We start from the raw sequence: 20,003 nt of genomic DNA, 5'->3' as shown, positions 1-20,003 counted from the left end.
ATTAGAAAATAACAAGATGACTAGGATGATGCATGGATCAAGGCACCTGAAAAGTTTCTGCTTTTTAAAGCGATGGAGAGAGCACGGAGGGCGATCTAGCTATTTCCAATGCAGGATATGCACAGCCACCTTTTCAGACGCAACTGCGCGGTACAAGAGAAAAAGGAATAAAGAAAAAGGATAAGAGGAACAAGCGAAAATTAGAAACACACAAGAACAAAAATGACTTTGACAGCATGTACAAGAATTTACGTGAGTGTGTGAGGCCAGGGATGCGGGGACGGTGAGACCCACCCTCACCTCCTGCTCCAGGGAAGGCAGGGGCCTGAGGGGAGCGACGCTGCTTGGGGACCCCAACGTGGTCAGCGCCCCTAACCAAAACTCCACATACATGCATCTAGGCAGCTTTTAAGCCACAAAATGTGGTCGCATTACAGGCTGGACAGTTTTACTCACTCCCAACGAGAGTAGAAGTAGAGAATTAGTCTCTGCTCCTGCACCAAAGCATTGTTTTAAAAATTAATGACTGTGGAATAGTAAAAGGAACAATGGAGTAAAAGTGACTCTAGGAGAACGTGCTTGACCCGAGCTCACTGGCCTCGTTATCTCACTGACGTTCAGATGCTGGCTGAGCACTTACAGTACCAAAACAGACAGACCCACCAGGAGGGAGTTAAATGCGCTGCTGTATTTTGATGCCGAGAGCCATACCTGGCACACGAGGTTCTCGGTAAACAATGGTGACAGTGTCAACCACTATGGGCTAAGCACACATCCAGCTACTCCGCCAAATCCCAAGGACACACTTCAAAAGGCAAATACAAGCTGGATTTCTCTGGTGGGTCTGCAGACTCAGAACCAAGCAGTTGCTGAGCAAAAATGTCACCAGTGCCTCCTAAGACAAAAGAGGAGGCACTGGCCATGGGGCTCGGGCAGGGCTCCAGGCTTCCACTGCTCACCCACCAGTCTGTCCAGGGGGAGAACATGGTCCCTGCTTACGTTGCACTGATGCAACTACCTTGACTAACACCTGGGGGCTCAGCAGGAGGTGACATGTGAGGTGAACGGAGCCAGCCTCGGTGTAGCCCGGTGCTGGCAGCTGTGCCCACAGCAGTGCCCAAGCACCTAAACCTGCCACCTCATCCCCAAGGAGCAGAAGGGGGTGCGGACGTGTAGATCACAGGGCCCTGCGATGACAAATACAGATCATGGCCACTACATGTCTCACCACTTACTAAAGTCATAGAGGTATGCCCGGGAGGAACAGAAAATTCATCCAGAGCCCGCCAGGCACCACACGCAGGTGGGACTCGGGCCCCCTGTGCCTCTCACTCACAGGGCTGGTCTGGACTTTCTTTTTATCAATTCTCTGGCATCTTCTCCTCCAACTTACCAACAACCAGAAAGTAGGATTTGATCTTAGGTAAGTTCAAGAATCACAGAGCACTGCCTCCACAGCTGGCCCGTGCCAGGTCCTCCGACCGTCACCTGTGGTACCGCCAAGAGCGCCCTCCAGACTCAAGGCCCGAGGCCGTAGGCCATGGGGGCACAGCTTCCCTCAATCTCCCCAGCAAAGGGGGACCACCTCTGGGCAAAGGCATCTCACCTCTTCTGCCCGAGGGAAAGCATGATAGATACACGGGGAAACACAGCAGAAGTTGGGGGGTAGTAAGCCCAGGAGAGCTCGTCTGCACTTCCAAGGCAAAAGTGGGGCCGATGACTTAATCACAGGGACAAAGTGAGGATGAATCTTTCCCTGCTTTGTCTCATACTCCGTGATACGCCTTTCCCTGCATAAGGAGTTCATCTGGAATTCCCTGGAGGTGTTTCTGATGTCCTAAATTGGCATGCTGGCTGTCGGGGAGGAAGAGAGGGCCTGAACCCAGCAGGTGCTGGGCCTGGGAGCCAGGAGACACCGGCTCCAGACCCAGCTTAACCAGTGTCTCGTTCTGCCTCTCGGGATTCAGCATCTCATCTATAAGCAAAGGGATGAGACTGTCCCAGGTCAGGCTGCCTAAAAAAATTGAAATGAGAGCCATGTAAAGAAAGCTTCCCAGTTGCCACATTTAAAACGGTAAACAAAGAAACAATCAAACAAACAAAAAAACAGATACTAGAAACTAATTTTAAGAACACATCTTACTTAATCTGCTGTATGTAAAATACTATCATTTTGACATGTAATCAATATATGAAAGTAACAAGATAGTTTACATACATTTTACTAGACAAGTCTCAGCGTCTGATGTGCATTTGACCTACAGCACATCTCAGCTCAGACCAGCCTCTTCCCCAGCGCTCATAGCTTCAGTGGCTGTGGCTACTCTATTGGACAGCAACTCCAGGGGTCCCACCAGGGGTCCTGGCTGAAAAGCGGGAGGAAGTCTCCACACTGACCCTAAAAGGATCTCTCTGAAACAAAGGCAGATTCACTTTTAAATGTCTGTAAACCGTCGGGCTGCACCTCCCTCCGCCCTTGGCTACAAGACAGCCCTCTTCCTTGCTGATCCCTTCTTGGATGTAGGGAAGGAACCCGGCACACAGCCAGGGTGGACTGGCATTCAGGTAGACTTACCTGCCGTCTGTGTCAAGTCCCATGAAGTCCTCCTTCTGAAACAAGGTGCAGAGGAGGGGGATCCTATCCCCAGACTTGTCAGGGTCCCATCCAGCCACGTGGACTTGAGCAAGATTAACAGTGACTCAGTGAAGTCCTCGATCCTCTTCTCCAACACCCTGCAGTCCTCTTAGTTTGAAGGCCACGTTGGTGCGTGGCTGCTCGGCTACCTCCCCATGCAGCACAAAGACAAAAAGCTGAGAGTCATTAAGCGTGGTGCCATAGAGCTCCTCTGTACATGGAGCTTCTTGAAGGCCTTGGCCGAGAGGCAGTCGGTAATGGTGACAAGGCCCACGACCGTGCGGTGGGTCTGGAAGTCACTCCACGCATTCTCGAACGCATAGTGGTGCCTGTAGTGGATACAGAGTGCCCACTGGGAGCCGCACGGGCTGATCTGGCTCACCAAGGAGATTCGTTTATAGATGCAAAAGAAATTGTACTCTGAAATGATCCCCACGGGTTGGACGACCACGGGGAGAGTCTCGTATTCCTCAGCACACTGCACGTAGTCAGGGATGCTCATGTTGCAGGCCCTGCCGAGAGGGGAGAGGAGATCGAGGTAAATATTGTGCTGTGGGCTGCGGGCGCCTCTGGGTTGCGGTGACCTGGTGTGTACCAGCCAGAAGGCAAGGGAAGCACAAGCAAAGCCGGGGGTACAGTTTGTCCTCAGAGTCTGTACATGGCTACCATAGCTCGGATCACATTACCCAGCTTTTGGTCTAGGCTTCCTGCCCCTGCATAGAAGGGTCATTTCTTGTTTTCTGTTTCCAAGCACCTAGCAAGACCCTGATGCAAAGTCAGTGCTCAACACTGCGGAATAAAGAAATGAACAAAGGAACTGCTTTCCCCACCCCCCTTCAGCAGATTATAAAGAAAAGAACCGCAGTAGGATCAAAAGATCTCGATTTCAACACCAATTTATTTGAACTCCTAAACTGCAGAAAAAAGGAGAAGAAAACTTGCCTTGGGGAAGAGGGTACAGCTCAGTTGTAGAGCACATACATAGCATGTACAAGGTCCTGGGTTCAATCCCCAGTACCTCATTTTAAAAAATGAAACAAATGAATAAACCTAATTACCCTTCTCAAAAAATATTTTTTAATTCAAAATTCAAAAAACACCTTGCAATTGACACAACATTGTAAACTTGACTATAATTCAATTAAAAAAAAAAATCCTTGCCTTACTAGAATATATCTGGATTATGGAAATTTGCAAATGTAAAATGCCTAGGGTACAACCTGCATAAAGAGGGGGGACTGTACAAATTTACTATCCCTCCTTTATGAGCTATATTTCCTTTGGGGGGTGTTATAAACTCTCAGAGCTAATTTTCTCAGATTAAAAAAACAAAACAATACTTGATTCTCAGTACTGCTGAAGAATCAGATAAGCATGTGAAAGCATCTTACCCACAGAGGTTACTCAATAAATGTTTGTTGAATGAATGAATAAAAAAGCAAAGTGAATGCTGCTCCCTGCCACAGACCATCATATTGGTACTTCCTGGAAATCCCAAGCCCACGTTACACCCGACTACACACTAAACATGTGGTTGACCTGGGCAGGCGTATGTGCTTCTCTAAGCCCCAGTTTAATCATAGATAGAAATGAGGGCAATAACTCAAACCTCAAAGGGTTAGTGAGTCAGTAATGAATTGTACCCCAACTTTGCAAGATGGAACCATTAAGGAAAATTGGGCAAAGGGTCCATAGGCCCTCTGCATATTATCTCCTACAAGTACAGGGGAACCTACATTACATCTCAAAATAAAATGTCTAATATTTTAAAGAGGCTATTGAGGTTAAATGAGCTCATTGTCTCAAATAAGGAACACACAGTACAAGTACGACAATGCCTAGCCCATGAGATACACTCAGTTAACATTCCCACTGAACCCACTAATCCCTCCAACTTCAGAGCATGAGGATGGGTCCTCGTGGCCAAAGGCCACTGCACCTGAAGCTAACAAAGCTAATGGTCCCCACTTCCAAGAGCCCCTGTCACCACCCTTGTTCTAATTTTCTATTTGTTATATTTTTTTTTATTTAATAGAAACCCCCAATTGCATAGCCTTCAGGTCACCAAAACCTGACCACAGAGATCATGATGGCAGCCCTCGTTGGTGAAACAATAAAATGAAAAGCCATTTCCACAAGACCTCTGTGTAAATCTACTAGGGAACTTCATCTTGGACTAAGGAAGTTGACTGGGGAGGAGGGGGCAATCTGGGGGCACAGAGAACTATGGGCCACCTGTCCCACGATGGACTTTAGACTCAACCCTCACCCTCCAGGTAATTCAAAATGCACACCGACAGACTGCTATGGACAAGATTTTATTTAAAGAAATCCCTGACTCCCTAGCAGGTCTTGTTTCTACCGAGACACAGATGGCTTATGTGTATAATGTTTCACAAAAGCCTTAAAATATTATCACCCCAACTTGACACATTAAGAAACTGAGGTAGAGAAGTTTATCATATTGTACAAGATTAGAGAGAGGCCACGTCAGACACCGTATTTAAACCCAAGCCCCTGTTCCAGGGCTCACACTGGAAATTGTGACATGCTGCCCCTTTCCTGCCCTCTCCCTGCAATAAGTTTCTGAAGAGTCTTTTCTGTGCCATCTGGAATCACAATAACTTCAATTTTCCACAAAGATATGGAGGACTCCTCACTCCCTGGAGGACATATCAAAATCTAAAGAGTTGGGATGACAGGAGAGATTTGCATTTTCTGTTTCTCAAAGGAAACATGGCTTTAAAAGAAACTGAAAAGCACTTATCTAGTCTAAGCCCTCATTGTGCAGAGAAAGAAACGGAAGTTCAGAAGAGATGAGGAAAGGGCCTTATTAACAAATATTGCTTCAGCGCAGCATCAAGCCAGCCCTGGGCACTGCTGGGGGAGGATCTGGGAGACCCAGGAGAATGAGTGTTAGAAAATGGAAAGAGAAGAAGCATACAAGGCCCTGTCTCTACACCACCATATCATGAAGTTCCACCAAATTACCCAGTATGGGTGCAGCCAATATTAAGGTGGGCTAAACAGGTTATAGAAACCTAGAAGTCTCAACCATAGTGCAAATTCCAACATTTACTCTGCTTTTGTCCCCAGTTCAAGCATCAACTCAGTGGGCACTCTGTTCCAGGTACTACACGAGGCCTGGAGTTCTCCCAAGTACAAATCTCTATTATCACGTGTGCAAACCACATAAAGGCCCACCAGAAGAAAAGTGCCCACAGATAAGATGGAATTACTGAAGCTGAAAGCAGTCAACCAGCGTATGTTACTAGGAAAAATGATGCTGCTGGAAATGGACTCATGGACATAGAAAGCAAATTGTGGTTAGCAGGCAGGAAAGGGGGGATTAACAGATACATATTAGTAAATATAAAATAAATGACAAGGACCTACTATATAGCACAGGGAACTATATTCAATTTCTTGTAATGAGTTGTGCTAAAAACAATCTAAAACATATGTATATACATATGCATATGTTTATAACTGAATCTCTGCTGTACACCTGAAACTAACATTGTAAATTGACTACACTTCATTAAAAATAATTTTAAAAAATAAGTATAAATAAAATCAACGCCATTAAGATAAAATAAAAGAACACTCTTATCCCCTTAGCTGTAGGTGGTGGAGAATTCTGGTTACAAGCACCAAGTCCACTGGATCACTCCAGCACTGGCTGTCACTCTTTCTGACCATCAGACAGTCACTTGGCTTCACTGAGGTTACTTTTCTCTTCTGTGAAAGGCTACAGGGGCAACTAATGATGTATAGAATCTCATCATTCACAAGCCCAACAATTAGTGAGGACTTCCCATGGGCCAGGCTCTGGAGAGATGAAAATATAGGGTCCCAGTTATATTCAAGTGTAGAAGTAGTTTATGCCATAAACACATTTATTCTTCCTGTTTTGATAGACAGATTCAATGCAATTCTGATTAGAATTCCTACCAGACATTTCATGGAATGTAACAAGTTAATTTATGGTCAGGAACAGCCAAGAAACTTCTTTAGAACCACCACTGGTTAGGGGTGGATAGGTCATTCATTTCCACTGTTCTTTCTGAAGTGATGAAAACGTTCTGGAATAATAATGGTTGCACCACTGTGAATATGCTAAAAGCTGCTGAATTGTACCATTTAAATGGGTGGAATTCATGGTGTGTGAACAATATCACAATAAAGCTGTTATATGAAAAAATATTCCTTGACAATTATTTTTCCCTCTATACAACTACTCTACCCCACAATTTAAGAAAAACAAAAAACCAAAACAAACTGAACTGTGCCAGGAGCTCTTTAGGACTGCAATGTCCTTGGGTCTCCAACGCCTCTGGTGGTGCTGTTCCTGTTAACACACACTAGCTGGGCTGGTCTAGTTAGGGACTGTAACTATGTTTTTAAAATCGACGGTCACACGTTTCACCCTGGGAGAGGGAAGGAAGGAGAATGTCACAGCCTCATGCCTTCAGCTCATTTTTAACAGAACCAAGCCCTGCTTTCAACACTGTAATCCCTGGCACTATAAAAACACGTGACATCAACAAGCACCGCCATCATAACACCTGAAATTGTTCAAGGTACTTACCTCGGACAGAAACACTGAGGGGGGAGACGGAAACTCCCTCAGCACTGGCGCTCACTTTTCCAGACTCCATCAGGAGAAACTGGGCTTTACAGCCTGAGGCACTAAGCCTGGGAAGCAGCGCGCTTGCCGCTGAGCTGGTCCTCAGGGAGCTGGAAAGGGAGAGGAGGGCAGCCCCGGGGTTGCAGGGCAGGGAAAGCGGGGGTGGGGACGCGGGCTGCAGCCCCGCTCTGAGGCCAGCCCCAGGCCCAACCGCCCACCCCCGATCGGGTCCGCAGAACCCGCCCACCCGGGACACAGCCCTCCGAGGGGCAGGGACAAGCCAGCGGCCAAGGAGAGGAAGCCCGGGAGGAGAGGACTCGTGGGCGAGAGAGGGGAAGGGGTCGCCAGCCGCGGACTGAGGGGAGCCCTGCTGGGGCGAGAGACGGCAGGTGCACACCTGGCCCTGGACAGCTGTGGCCAGGGCGCCGGGGTAGGTGGCGCGGGCAGAGGGGTCTGGCCTGAGAAATTCAGCTGAACACAGGCTGACTCGCGCCCTCGTGGGCTTTGACGCGTGGACCGCCCTCCCGCAGATGCCTGACCCCTTTCCCGGGAGCCCCCCACCTTGCATTTCCACAGCCAGAGGCCCCGGCCCCGGGCAGGAGCTAAAGGCCTACCTGTCGACAGAGCTGAGAAGACTTTGGGGCCAATTCCCAGCTCGGAGCTGGAGCTTCCAACCCCCGGTCCAGCTGGCACTGACTGCGCATGCGCAGGAGGGCCAGAGATCCTCTCTTTGTTCTGTGATAGAGGCTGGGGCATTGAGGGAGGGAGAAGATGGGGGAGGAGGAGAGGAGGGGAAAAGTGGAGGGAGACAGATGGACAGGAGGAGCAGAGAGTAGGTAGGGATCTGGAGAGGGGAGGGGAGTAGCGGAGATGTAGAGAAAAAGCTTTACTTCTGGGACACCCCGAAGGAGAGGGCAGACCTGCCTCTGTACCATTCTGTAACCCTTCAAGGCCGGCAGCTCAAGTTTTACCTCCCTGGTCCAGCCCTCCAGGCGATGCCTCTGCAGAACCCCTACGGGGATCACACCCGTTGTCCCCACGTGGAGCTGGGTTTCCTGTTGCTCTGGGAACCAAGCACCAGCAGGTGTTGTCTCTAAGAACTACCTTGGGAAGTGTACATATTCCCCTTTTACAGGCTGGGAAACAGGCAGGCACGATCTCTGCCTTAGCTCCACTGTCCCAGGTGTTGGCCTTGTGGGGAGCGGGAGGTACAAGATCAGAGCCCCAGACAAAGCAGACTGCCTGAGTGTTGGTGCATAGTCCCATCCCTCCTGGGTAAAACACACCTAACCCAAGTGGAACCATCAAGGGCTCACAGTAGTTTCCTGGGTGTGGGAGAGCTGTCCTCAGTTCCAGTGCCCAGCTTGCTAGGTAGATAGGAGTGTTACCGAGTCCAAATTCATTCTCCTCAGTGAAGGACAGGCCAATAAGTTGGGAGACCCGCTGCTGGGGCATGGAAAAGCAAGTTTCTGTAGAGCTAAATTGCAAACTAATGTCCTGGAAAACCATCTCCCCAAGTCAGAATTCAGGCTCTTTTCCTATGTGCTTGGTTGTTGCAAACTTCTTGGTGTAGGAATTCCTTGTTGTTAGAATCCTTTGTTCTTGCAGCTATCTGCCTGGGTCAAATCTCTGTAAACCTCCAACAAAACAAAAGTTATTTTCTATTCTGTAACTTGTTATCATTTTATGAATGGAAAAGTGTTAAATATCCTTAAAAGTCAGAGCCTTCAGAATAGGCTCTTCTGTATATTTCAGGCTCTAGGCAACATTGTTTTACAAGCAAGATGAAGCCTAGGAGACAGAGCAAAGGGTTAAAGTCAAAGGAACATATCTAATATGGAGTCAGGTTTGTTTTTTTCTATTACCGAGGCAGAAGCCACTTGAGGATTTAAAACCCTTTAAGTTAAAAATGACTAAAACTTTAAAGGAATTTACATACATTGGTGGGAATGTGCATAGCATATCTGGAAAAGCACACAAAGGATAGTAAACAGTGGCATCTCCAGGGAGGGCTGGAAGAACAGGGGATGAGGGAAAACTTCTTTCACTTGTGTATTTTTGTGCTGTTTGAATTGTTTTTAACCATATGCATGTATTTCTTTTTCAGTTTAAAAAAGTGTAATGGAGCAAAGGAGTAACAAGCTCAGCAAATACAGCAGCCATGGAATCACTGAGCCATCACATTTGATTTCAGCCAGGAAGCATTTATTGACTCTCTCCTATGTGCCCAGTGCTGTTTTAAAACTTCTTTTATTATTAGTAATTTTATTATTATTATTAATTTTATTATTGATTTTATTATTATTATTATTATTATTATTATTATTATTATTATTATTATTATTATTATTATTATTATTATTATTATTATTATTATTTTATAAAATAGTAACATGCTATCCCTCACCCCTGCCCATGGCTGGTGGAAAACCAACTGAGTTTTTATTGAGTTGTTTTCCAAGGAGTAGAGATGAGTTATAAACTGAACACATCTTCAGGGCAAAACAGGTGGAGTGGTTTTACAGCACGCCAGACAGCTATGAAGGGTTTTCAATAGAGGCACCCAGACGCTGAGAGAGAAATCCTCCAGGACCCTACAAAAAGCTGCCCAAACTTCCTTCTCCATGGCACTACTGAAATAGGAAAGAACAAATCTGACTCCATATTAGATCTGTTCCTTTGACTTTAAGAAAGCCAAGGTAATAAGCTCCGGTCTTTTCATGGGTTATGATGTCACAGAGGAGATGGACAGGTTAACAAGGGACGACTCTGCAGTGATCACGGAGCCGGGGAGCGGGATGGGCAGCAAGATGTTTGACGCAGCCGCAGCTGTGACCACGCTTCTAGGCAGGAACCCAAAGTCACCTCGACAAGGTGTCAAACACGTGTGCCCACGTCCTCATCACCTGACATGTATTAACGAGAAATGGAAACCCATAAAATGCCAATAACCTTGGTGGATACACCGTCCAAATTGCAAAGTCACAGTTTGACAACTGGCCATCTCGGTTCCCTGGGATTCATTCTTGGAGAACCTTAAAAACCACTCCTCTGTCCTCAAGAAGTGCTTTCTACTTGTCCGATCTTTGGCTCAGGGGTACAGCACTTTCAAGTGAACTTCAATGTCTGCACAGATTTGACTGTCTTTCTCCAGGTTCACTTGTCCATTCTAAAGAGGCCTGAGCTAATTCCATCCTCCGTAAGATCTATTCCCTCCAGTGACAGCTCATTGAGCCTGCAATTAAAAGTCAACTGAACAAGGCTGTCTGTTCTCAGCTAAAAAGTTCACCCACCCTTCACTGCTTTCTTAATCTCCTCTCCTGGCTAATTGCAACAGACTAACACCTCCCTCTACCAAGCTCCCCGACTATGTCAGTTTGTCTCCCCAAAGAGAAAGTAAGGTCCATAAAATAGGAGACAACTCCATAGTTGTTGGCGACGAAATGAATCACAGAGCTGCTGTGGTGCAAAATGTCTCCCGAGATTCGGGTTCCTTTATTTTTTATACCATCTACACAAAGGAGTAACTCTTGCCAAGCACAGAGAGTAAACATTTTTTAGGTTGACGCATGTGCACTACATCTAAGGCTTCCTTATCTTAATTACACTCAGACTCTCCTGTTCCCAGGCCTGTTCCTTTTGAGGAACTAATAAACATTCTTGTCTGCAAGCAATGTTTCCCCTGGGAATGGGCAGAGTCCCTTGGCAGGAATTTCTGTTTGCAGACGAGTCGGGCCACTTCTGTGAAATGTCCCGGGTGCAGGCACATCCACAGCTTCTATGCTAAGTTTCCTTCACGTAGTTACCTCTGAATTCCTAGCATATAGTAATGTCAATAAATAGAAATATGATTGTGGCTTCTTTCCTTTAAAACATTTCTGGTTATTTAAATGACCCTTGGAAGGGAGGTGTTTGCGGTCCAGTATCTTGATCCACAATACTCTGGAGGCCTTTTTCGGAATGGCTGTTCACTGATCCATTCAAAACACAACTTCTCATTCCAGGAATAGCTGTGCTTTTCTGCCAGGAGTTTGTGGTCGCTCTCATGCCAGAACAGCTTTAAACTATATCCTTACTTTGGATTTGTTATTTTTCCTCTCTTCCAAAATTATTGACATTCCTTACTTTCTTGCCTTGAGGATTTTTTTTCCTAGTTCAACCTTTAGTAAACCAGGCTTCTCGGAATGGGCTTGGCCTTACATATGATCAGCCATCCAACTCCCAGTGTGAGAGGAATCGGGCTCACCTCCTGCCCTCCTGTCAGGGCAACTAAAACTCAGTTCAGGAGCCAACAGGCACCCCAGGGCTTCTAAGGCTCGCTTATCTCCCAGAATCCCTGCTTTCTGGTTTTTCTTGGCTTCTGAGGATTTCCCCTCAGTTTCTTGACAATTAGCTGCGTAGCTTGAAAGATGAGGAAGGAAGGTCTTATTTCTTAATCAGCATTTCAAGGAACTTGTGTAATGAAGGTTTTCACGAGATTCTAGAACACTCCATTGCCGAGACAGAAAACACACCAGATATTTTCTAAATTTAGATATCATGTGCATTTTTCTTTGTTTTTGTTTCCTTAACTGCTAACAGACATTTTTTAATTAAAAAAAATAACGCCCCAAATAGGATAGAACATTGAAGGGGGATACAAAATTAAAGGACAAAGACAGAAAAATGATAAATACTGTACAAAATTAATATAATACATACACTATGGATCAGATCAGCAATTCTCAGTAACAGCTAATTGAAATATGACCATGAGGTAAAATGTCTCTCCTGTCAGGAGATGGCCAACAGAAAATAGAATTAATACAACAAACTAAAATTCTAAGTCTGGCGAGGTACAGAAGGCTACCAGCTAAATGTGTCGTCTTCTGGAAAAGAGGGAGGCTCACCAGCTCTTTACTGTGGAGCCTGAACCCAAGTGAGGGCGGTAAAGTGAGCTCTGTAAGTACCCAATTAACAAAGTGAGTGATGAATAAAGAGACGTGAGCTTTGATGACAGAGATGATACTACTATACACTTGTCCTATAAAGTATGTCTTCACGTTCAGTGATCAAACCTCAGCATCCTCAGGGATTGAGATTATAGGAAAATGCACAGCCTGGGCCCAGACCTCCTCTTTGAGCTCATGACATTGCACTTAGATGTCTCAAGGGCACCTCAAACTGCACCTGAAAAGAGCTGACTTCACGGTTCTCCTCCAATAGCAGTCCTGCTCAGGGCCCCTGGTAGGGGGACAAGGTCTCCCTCCCTATCCCAGCTCAGGCCCATCACTCACAGATGTGACTGGACCCCTCGTTCAAGGCCCAGATTTCCTCAGTCATGGAGTCACACCACCCACACCTGTCCTACCAGGTACTCAATGGCACTCACTCAGCACTGACTGTGTGCTGGGGACCACGATGCACACTGCACACACGTAATCTCACTGGATCTCCTAAGCAGTCTTGTGAAGTCGGTACATCACTGCTTTAATTGATTAGATAAATTGTTTCACTTCCTTGAGTGCGTCATCCAAAGTGACACGGCTACTGAGCCACAAACCGGGGACTGAAAACCACTTGAAAACTGAACACTGCTATACCTCGCAGCCACCCTACTCTGACTCAACACATCACCTCCTTCCGAGACTTCTAAATGTTTCTAAACATTCTACAAGACAAAAGTGATCTACGAGAGCACCCAACTCCCCTACTTAAAATCTGTCAATGATGGTCCACTGCCCTTAGGAGAATGCCCCACCGGCCTGAGCACAGCCCAACTGCCCGGCATCCGTGTTCCCTGCGCGGCCTCGCCGCCTCACCCACCACGCAGCCCTACACGTGCCGTGTCCAGGACAGGGATGCTGACTCCGTACAACCCGGGGCTCATCTCAATCGAACAATGATCACCCTCTTCTGTGGTCACCCTCTTCATTGCTGACTCTCAGAAAAATATTTTCTCAGGATGAATCAATATCTTTTTCCTTACAAATTCCCGTCATTGATAATGAGCTCCCCCCAAAAGAGAGAAGACATAATTCTCAGTCTCCTTATCTGTAAAGTGTGAATAACAAGGAAATATGTGAGGTTTTAAGAGAAATAATATTCATGTGAGGCTGAGGGACAATTCCCAACATACAGTAAGCACTCAATATGTGCTTAATTAATATTAATAAGAATATATTGCATTCCAGCAACCTTAAATCAATGTTTTATGGCTTTCTCCAACAGACTGACAAACAGTTGGACGAACCCCTTTGAACAGATCAGCACAAGTGTACTGGGAGAGGTAAGTGCTGACTCCAGTTACAGCTGCAGCCAACCAGCATTATGGGGCGGGGGCAGTTTGCTCAAACTCTTACATGATGCTTGAGCATTTAGTTGTCGTTATTGAATAAAGACAGGTGTTCTTTAGTCAAAGATCCTGAAACATAAATCTTCAAAGACTGATGCAAATTAGGTTTAAAGAACAACACTCTCACTCGAAATTATTTGAAAATTATAGTCTTAGCTCCTCTGCACATCAAAAGTCCATGTTCTTAATGTATCTGACTAAATACACCAAAAGGATTGTTTAAAAGAAATTAAGATGAAGCCATCCTGAATAAGCTCTCAGTATCAACTGCACAAAGCCTCAACCAAGGGTCTCATTTCTCACTTCCAGATAGGTGTTCAGGTAGCTTAACGTGAGTCTTGGTTTCTTATAAAATGGGGGTCAGAAGAGTTGTGGATAGATTTATGTAACAAATATAAACCTAGAGTATTTGCTGTGTGGGAATCCTAGAAATAAACAAATTGATATATTGTCCCACCCTTAAGAAGCTCAGCCTTTCCATTTACAACAGCATTAAAAATTAAATGAGAGATACATTTAACAAAAATTTACAAGATTTGTACATTGAACATTTTCAAGTATCACCGAAATAAAATTTACAAGATCTACATATATGGAAGACATCTCATGTTCATGGAATGGTAGACAATATTGTTAAAAATGTTAAGACTCCCCAAAGTGATCTACAAATTCTGTGGAATCCCTATCAAAATTCCAGCTGACTTCTTTGCAAAAATTGAAAAACTGATCCCAAAATTCATATGGAAGTGCAAGGGGCCCAGGACAGCCAAAACAATCTTGAAAAAGTAGAGCAAAGATGGAGGACTCACTTTAAAGTGTACTAAAAAGCTATAGTACTCAAGTCAGTATGGTACTGGCATAAGTTTGGATTAATAAATCTATGAGACACTATAAAAACCCAGGGGGAAAAAACTTACATTTACATTCAGTTTTCCACAAGGGTGCCAACAACACTTCATTGAAAATATAGTCTATTTAACAAATGGTGCAGCGACACCTGGGTATCTGCAGGGAAAAGAAGGTATCTGCAGGGAAAAGAATGAATCTGGAATCCAGACCCCCATATTTTATATAACAAATAAATTTAATTCAAAATGGGTCACAGACAGAACGTAAAAATTAAATGTATAAACTTTTTAAAAGAAGACACAGTATAAATCTTTGTGGTCCTAGGATAGGCTTTGGTTTCGTAGATACAATACCAAGAGCACAAGTGATAGAAGAAAAAAGCAGATAAACTGGACTTCATCTAAATTAAACCTTTTTCTTACAAAGGACATCATCAAGAAAGTGAAATGACAGTGGCAGGGTGTATCTCAAGTGATAGAGTGCGTGCTTAGCAAAAAAAATAAAATAAATCAATACATCTAATTACCTCCCCTATAAAGAATTTTTTTTTAATGTTTAAAAATCTAAAGTGAAAGGACAATCTGCAGAATAGGAGAAAAAATTTGCAAAGCATGTATCTAATAAGAGAGTTGTATCCAGGATATAAAACAAATGCTTACAACTGAACAATACAAGAAAATAGACCCAATTTTTAAGTTTGCCAAGGATTTAAATAGATATACAAATGGCCAATAAGCATATGAAAAGATGCTCATCATCACTAGCCAAATCAAAATGAAAATGAGATCGCTTTTTACACCCACTAGGATGTTTATAATCAAAACATGGACAATAATAAGTGTCGTTCAGGAGGCAGAGAAACCTCATATGCAGCCAGTGGAAAGTGACAATGGTGTAGCTTCTTTGGAGAATTATGGTGTTTCCTGAAAAGGTTAGCGTTATATGGTTCAGCAATTCCACTCCTACATATAGATTTATCCCTCAGTATCCTCGGGGGGTTGGTTCAGGAACCCCCCACCCTGGATAACATAATCCAAGGATGTTCGAGTCCCTTTACAGCCATCTGGATCCATGAAGTGGAAACTACAGATATGTCGGGCCAACTCTACAGCCAACAGAATGAAAACATATTCTCACAAAATCTTGCACATCAATATTCATAGCAGTATCATTCAGAGTAGCCAAAGTTACAAACAATATCCATCCATCAATGAACGGATAAACAAAATTACCAAGAATAGTCCCACAAACTTTTGGTCATTGAATCTTTGACAAAGGAGGTGAGAACTTACAATGGAGTAAAGACAGCCTCTTCAGAAAATGGTGTAGGGAAAACTGGACAGCTGCATGTAAATCAATGAAGTTAGACTACTACCTCACAGCATACACAAAAATAAATTCAAAATGACTTAAAGACTTAAACTTGTCGACAAGATAGTATAAAACACTTAGAAGAAAACATAGGCAAAACATCTGACATACATCTCAGCAATGTTCTCCTAGAGCAGTCTACTCAAGCAATAGAAATACAAGCAAAATTATACAAGTGGGAAATAATTAAACTTACAAGCTTTTTCACAGCAAAGGAATCAGTAAGCAAAACAAAAAGAAAACCTATGGAATGGGAGAATATATTTGCAATAAATGAGACTGACAAGGGCTTAATTTGCAGAATATGTAAACAGATTTACACGTAATAAGAAAGAAAAACAAACAATTCAATCCAAAAATGGGCAGAAGACCTAAAGAAACATTTCTCCAATGAAGACATACAATTGGCCAATAGGCACATGAAAAAGTGCTCAATATCATTATCAGAGAAATGCAAATCAAAACTGCAATCATGTATCACCTCTCACCAGTCAGAATAGCCACCATTCAGAAGTTCACAAACAATAAATGCTGGAGAGGCTGTGGAGAACAGGGAACCCTCCTACACTGTGGTGGGAATGCAGTTTGGTGGAGCCATTGTGGAAAACAGTATAGAGGTTCCTCAAAAGACAAAAAATTGACCTCCCATATGACCCAGCAACCCCACTCCTAGGCATATATCCAGAAGGAACCCTAATTCAAAAAGACACCTACACCCCAATATTCACAGCAGCACTATTTACAATAGCAAGACATGGAATCAACCTAAATGTCCACTGACAGATGAATGGATAAAGAGGTTTTAGTATAATTGTAAAATAGACTACTATTCAGCCATAAAAATATAATAAAATAATGCCATTTGCAGCAACATGAATGGACCTGGAGAATGTCATTCTAAGTGAAGTAAGCCAGAAAGACAAAGAAAAATATCATATGAGATCGCTCACATGTGGAATCTAAAAAAAAACAAAAACCAAAAAACAAAAAAGAAAGAAACAAAAAGATAAATTTATATACAGAACAGAAAGAGACACAGAGACATAGAAACCAAACTATGGTTACCAGAGGGGAGAGGGTGTGGGAAGGAATAATTTGGGATTTCAAGATTTGCAGATACTGACTATGTATAGAATAAACAGCAAGTTTATACTGTATAGCACAGGAAAATATATTTAATATCTTATAGTAACATGTTTATAAAGAATATGAAAATGGATACAGGTATGTTCCTATATAACTGAATTGTTGTGCTGTACCCAAGAAACTGACACAACATTATAAACTGACTAGACTTCAATGAAAATATTTTTAAATAGACCAATAAGGAAAAAAAAGAAAAAGGATATTATCAAACCAAAAGAATAAAGTAATGATTCAGGCTACAATATGGATGAACCTTGAAACTTTATGCTAAAATAAGCCAGACACAAAAGGACAAATAGTGCCCTTTAAGGGGAACTGTATCTAAGTGTTTACTGTACAACTCCTGTAAATTTTCTGGAGGTTTGAAGTCTATCAATATCAAAATAAAATGTATTATTCATTAAAAACATAAAAGGATTCTTTAAAGGAGGGCTTTAATTATTAAATGCAGAAGTGCAAGTAAAGCTCCTGGAACAACACTTTGCACGTCCACAGACAGTCACTGCTTTCTCTGCCACTCAGAGGGTGGTGCCAGCGCTGATGAAGGCTGCCTCCACTCACTCCCCTGCAGAGAGGTGTGAGAGCCTGGGCTCTGACAGGCAGGGTGACGGTGACCCTGGGTCAGACACAGCCATGCCCCAGACTCTGCGATAACCAACTTTCTTATACAAACTGCTCCATGTAACATAAACACGCTACAGGGATGTAACTTACAACACAGGGAATATAGCCAATGTTTTACAATACCTATAAATGGAGCATAACATAAAAAATTGTGCATCTATTGTACACCAGAAACTTATATCATATTGTAAATCAGCTATACCTTTATAAAAAAATTAAAAAATAATTTAAAAATGTTATCTCTTTAGTAGGCAATTTGGTTTTTAAGTAAATACTAAACAGCTTAGAATGTATAAAAGCATTAATGTGTGATGTTTGTTTACATATTTATTTACTTTCAGCCTCCTGCTAAAAGAGAAATTAAACAATTTTTTTAAACACAGCTTAAAAACCATAACAACAAATAGACAAAGTGAGAGTGAAGAGAAAATGGAGATTCAATAATTAAATGAAACCAGGGGGAGGTAAAGTCATAAAAATGGATGCCATTAAGCCAGGGTAAATGTTAAAGGCCTACTAGAAATTCAGCTGTAAGATTCTTGGCAGCTGATGTGAAAGAAAAGCTCAGCTGGGCTAACAAGCTAAGTCATAAATCTAAGTGTGATAAGTGTCGCTTTAGTGATCTAAGTTCTGCCGGGCTAACTCATAAATCTGAAGTTTAGTGTTAGTTTACTGGGCTAACAAGCTAACTCGTAAATCCAATCTCAACAAGTGTCAGTAACGTGATCTGTTCCAAATTGATAAGCTCCAGTGTACTAATTCCTTGCTTTTTGTTGTTTGAGCCTTATTAGCTAATAGCCCCATACTTGTAATTAAACCTATAAAACCTCATGTGCACATCTTGGAGGTGCTCAGAGCTTCGGAGCAGAAGCCCCTCTGAGCCCACCGGCATAATAAACCTGAGTACTCCAACCCTCCGAGTGGTGCTTGTTTCTTGGCTGGCCTGTGGTTTCTGTAACATTAAAGCAAAAAGAAAAAGATGATGGGATGGGCGGGAGAGCTCAGGGGTAAAGCGTGTTCTTAGCGTGCACGGGGTCCCGGGTTCAAGCCCCAGGGCATTGACTAACAGATAAATATACCTAATTACCTACCCCCCCAAAAGAGACCCAAAGAAAAGAAAATGAGAAATTTCTTTCCTAAAAAAAACCTGATATTAAATTTAGATTAAATATTTTAAGAAAAATAGAAAAAGATGAGTGACACAAGCGATAATGCCCGAGAGATAAATCCGCGGTGGCTGCTGGAAGGTCCCCATATCCCATGTGCAAAAATCTGAAACAACCTTCTCACCACTCAGAGTCATCCTCAGCCCACCCCACCCCCACCCTGTTAAATGCAGGAGCACAGGCAGGGCCTGGCCTTTGCTCTCTCTGTGTCATCACAGTGAGACAGGATGGAAGGGGGCAGAGCACAGCCATTCAAGGAAGGCCACAGCAATTAACATCAAAATGGTGAAGGATTCAACCTCCAATAGGCCTTGAGGCTCAGGATGAAGAGATTTAACTTCTAGCAGAGCTTGAGCTTCATTATACACCCATTGTAATAGTAACATGGTGAATAACACGCCCCCAGGCACCATGGCAGTCCCAAGGCTAGCCACAAAAGGTCAAAGGGTGGGAAATGGCCAACTCCCTGGGAATCCCAGCCCCTTGCCCTTAGGCTGGTCCTTCTACTTATTAGCATATGAAACCACCAAGCCCAAGAAAACAAGCAACACAGCGCCGCATCGCGGTCAACCCTCTCTCTCCCTCTTCGGAGAAAGCCCACGCTCTGTGGAGTGTGTACCTACTTTTAATCTGAGCACCCAACCCCCACACCTCGTGGCGATTCTCTTGCCTTTCAATGTATCTCTCTGAGTAAATCTACCTTTACTCAACAGTTGTTTGCTCCTGAATCATTTCCTACACGAAGCCAAAGACCAACATCTGGAGGGAAAAATCCCAGGGGCTCAACTAATGCGTGGGACACAGCCCTTCTCATGCCCCACATCTGTTTTCTTGTATCAACAGGACTGGGTTGTGAAGGGAGTTCTGAGGCCCCAGCTAAGGGACAGAAGCAGCCCTGGCGTCAGCCCGGCTCTCTGTGGTTCTCTGTTGTGCTGACTCCCCAGCCACAGAGCGTTCTCCCTAGGCCTGTCCCCACAAAACCCTTCTCTCCAAAATACAAGAACATCATGTCACAGTCCTCTTGTTCAACCAGGAAATGTTCAGCCCACTTTTTCCTTCCCCAGTAAATCCTAACTGTTCTCCCTCCCATCCCACCTCTTCTTTCTTTGTGAGAACCCTGCTCTCCACACAGACCATCCTGAACGCAGGTGCCTTGCTGACTGGGACCGAGATGTTTCAGTCTCACAGCCTGCGTCCTTTCACTTTACCCTTGCTACCTTAAGCCTTTCCTGAGTCTCCCAACCCTCT

The 20,003-nt window shown here is 43.9% G+C and overlaps 1 long non-coding RNA gene across 1 annotated transcript in view; it reads right to left on the bottom strand.

Moving 5' to 3' along the window:
- LOC141579012 (uncharacterized) overlaps positions 1-18,877 on the bottom strand; it is a 65,765-nt gene extending 46,888 nt beyond the window's left edge. Inside the window, exons 1-2 of the long non-coding RNA XR_012509895.1 lie at positions 7,227-18,877; positions 2,576-3,147 (exon numbers count right to left, since the gene is read on the bottom strand). This is a non-coding gene — a long non-coding RNA (uncharacterized LOC141579012). The remainder of the gene's footprint in view (positions 1-2,575; positions 3,148-7,226) is intronic.
- Between the last annotated feature and the right edge of the window lie 1,126 nt (positions 18,878-20,003).

This window comes from Camelus bactrianus, chromosome 11, assembly GCF_048773025.1.
Source record: "Camelus bactrianus isolate YW-2024 breed Bactrian camel chromosome 11, ASM4877302v1, whole genome shotgun sequence".
NCBI lineage: Eukaryota > Metazoa > Chordata > Mammalia > Artiodactyla > Camelidae > Camelus > Camelus bactrianus.
Note: the sequence above shows the minus strand (reverse complement) of the source record. Positions and strands in the feature narration are given on the sequence as shown.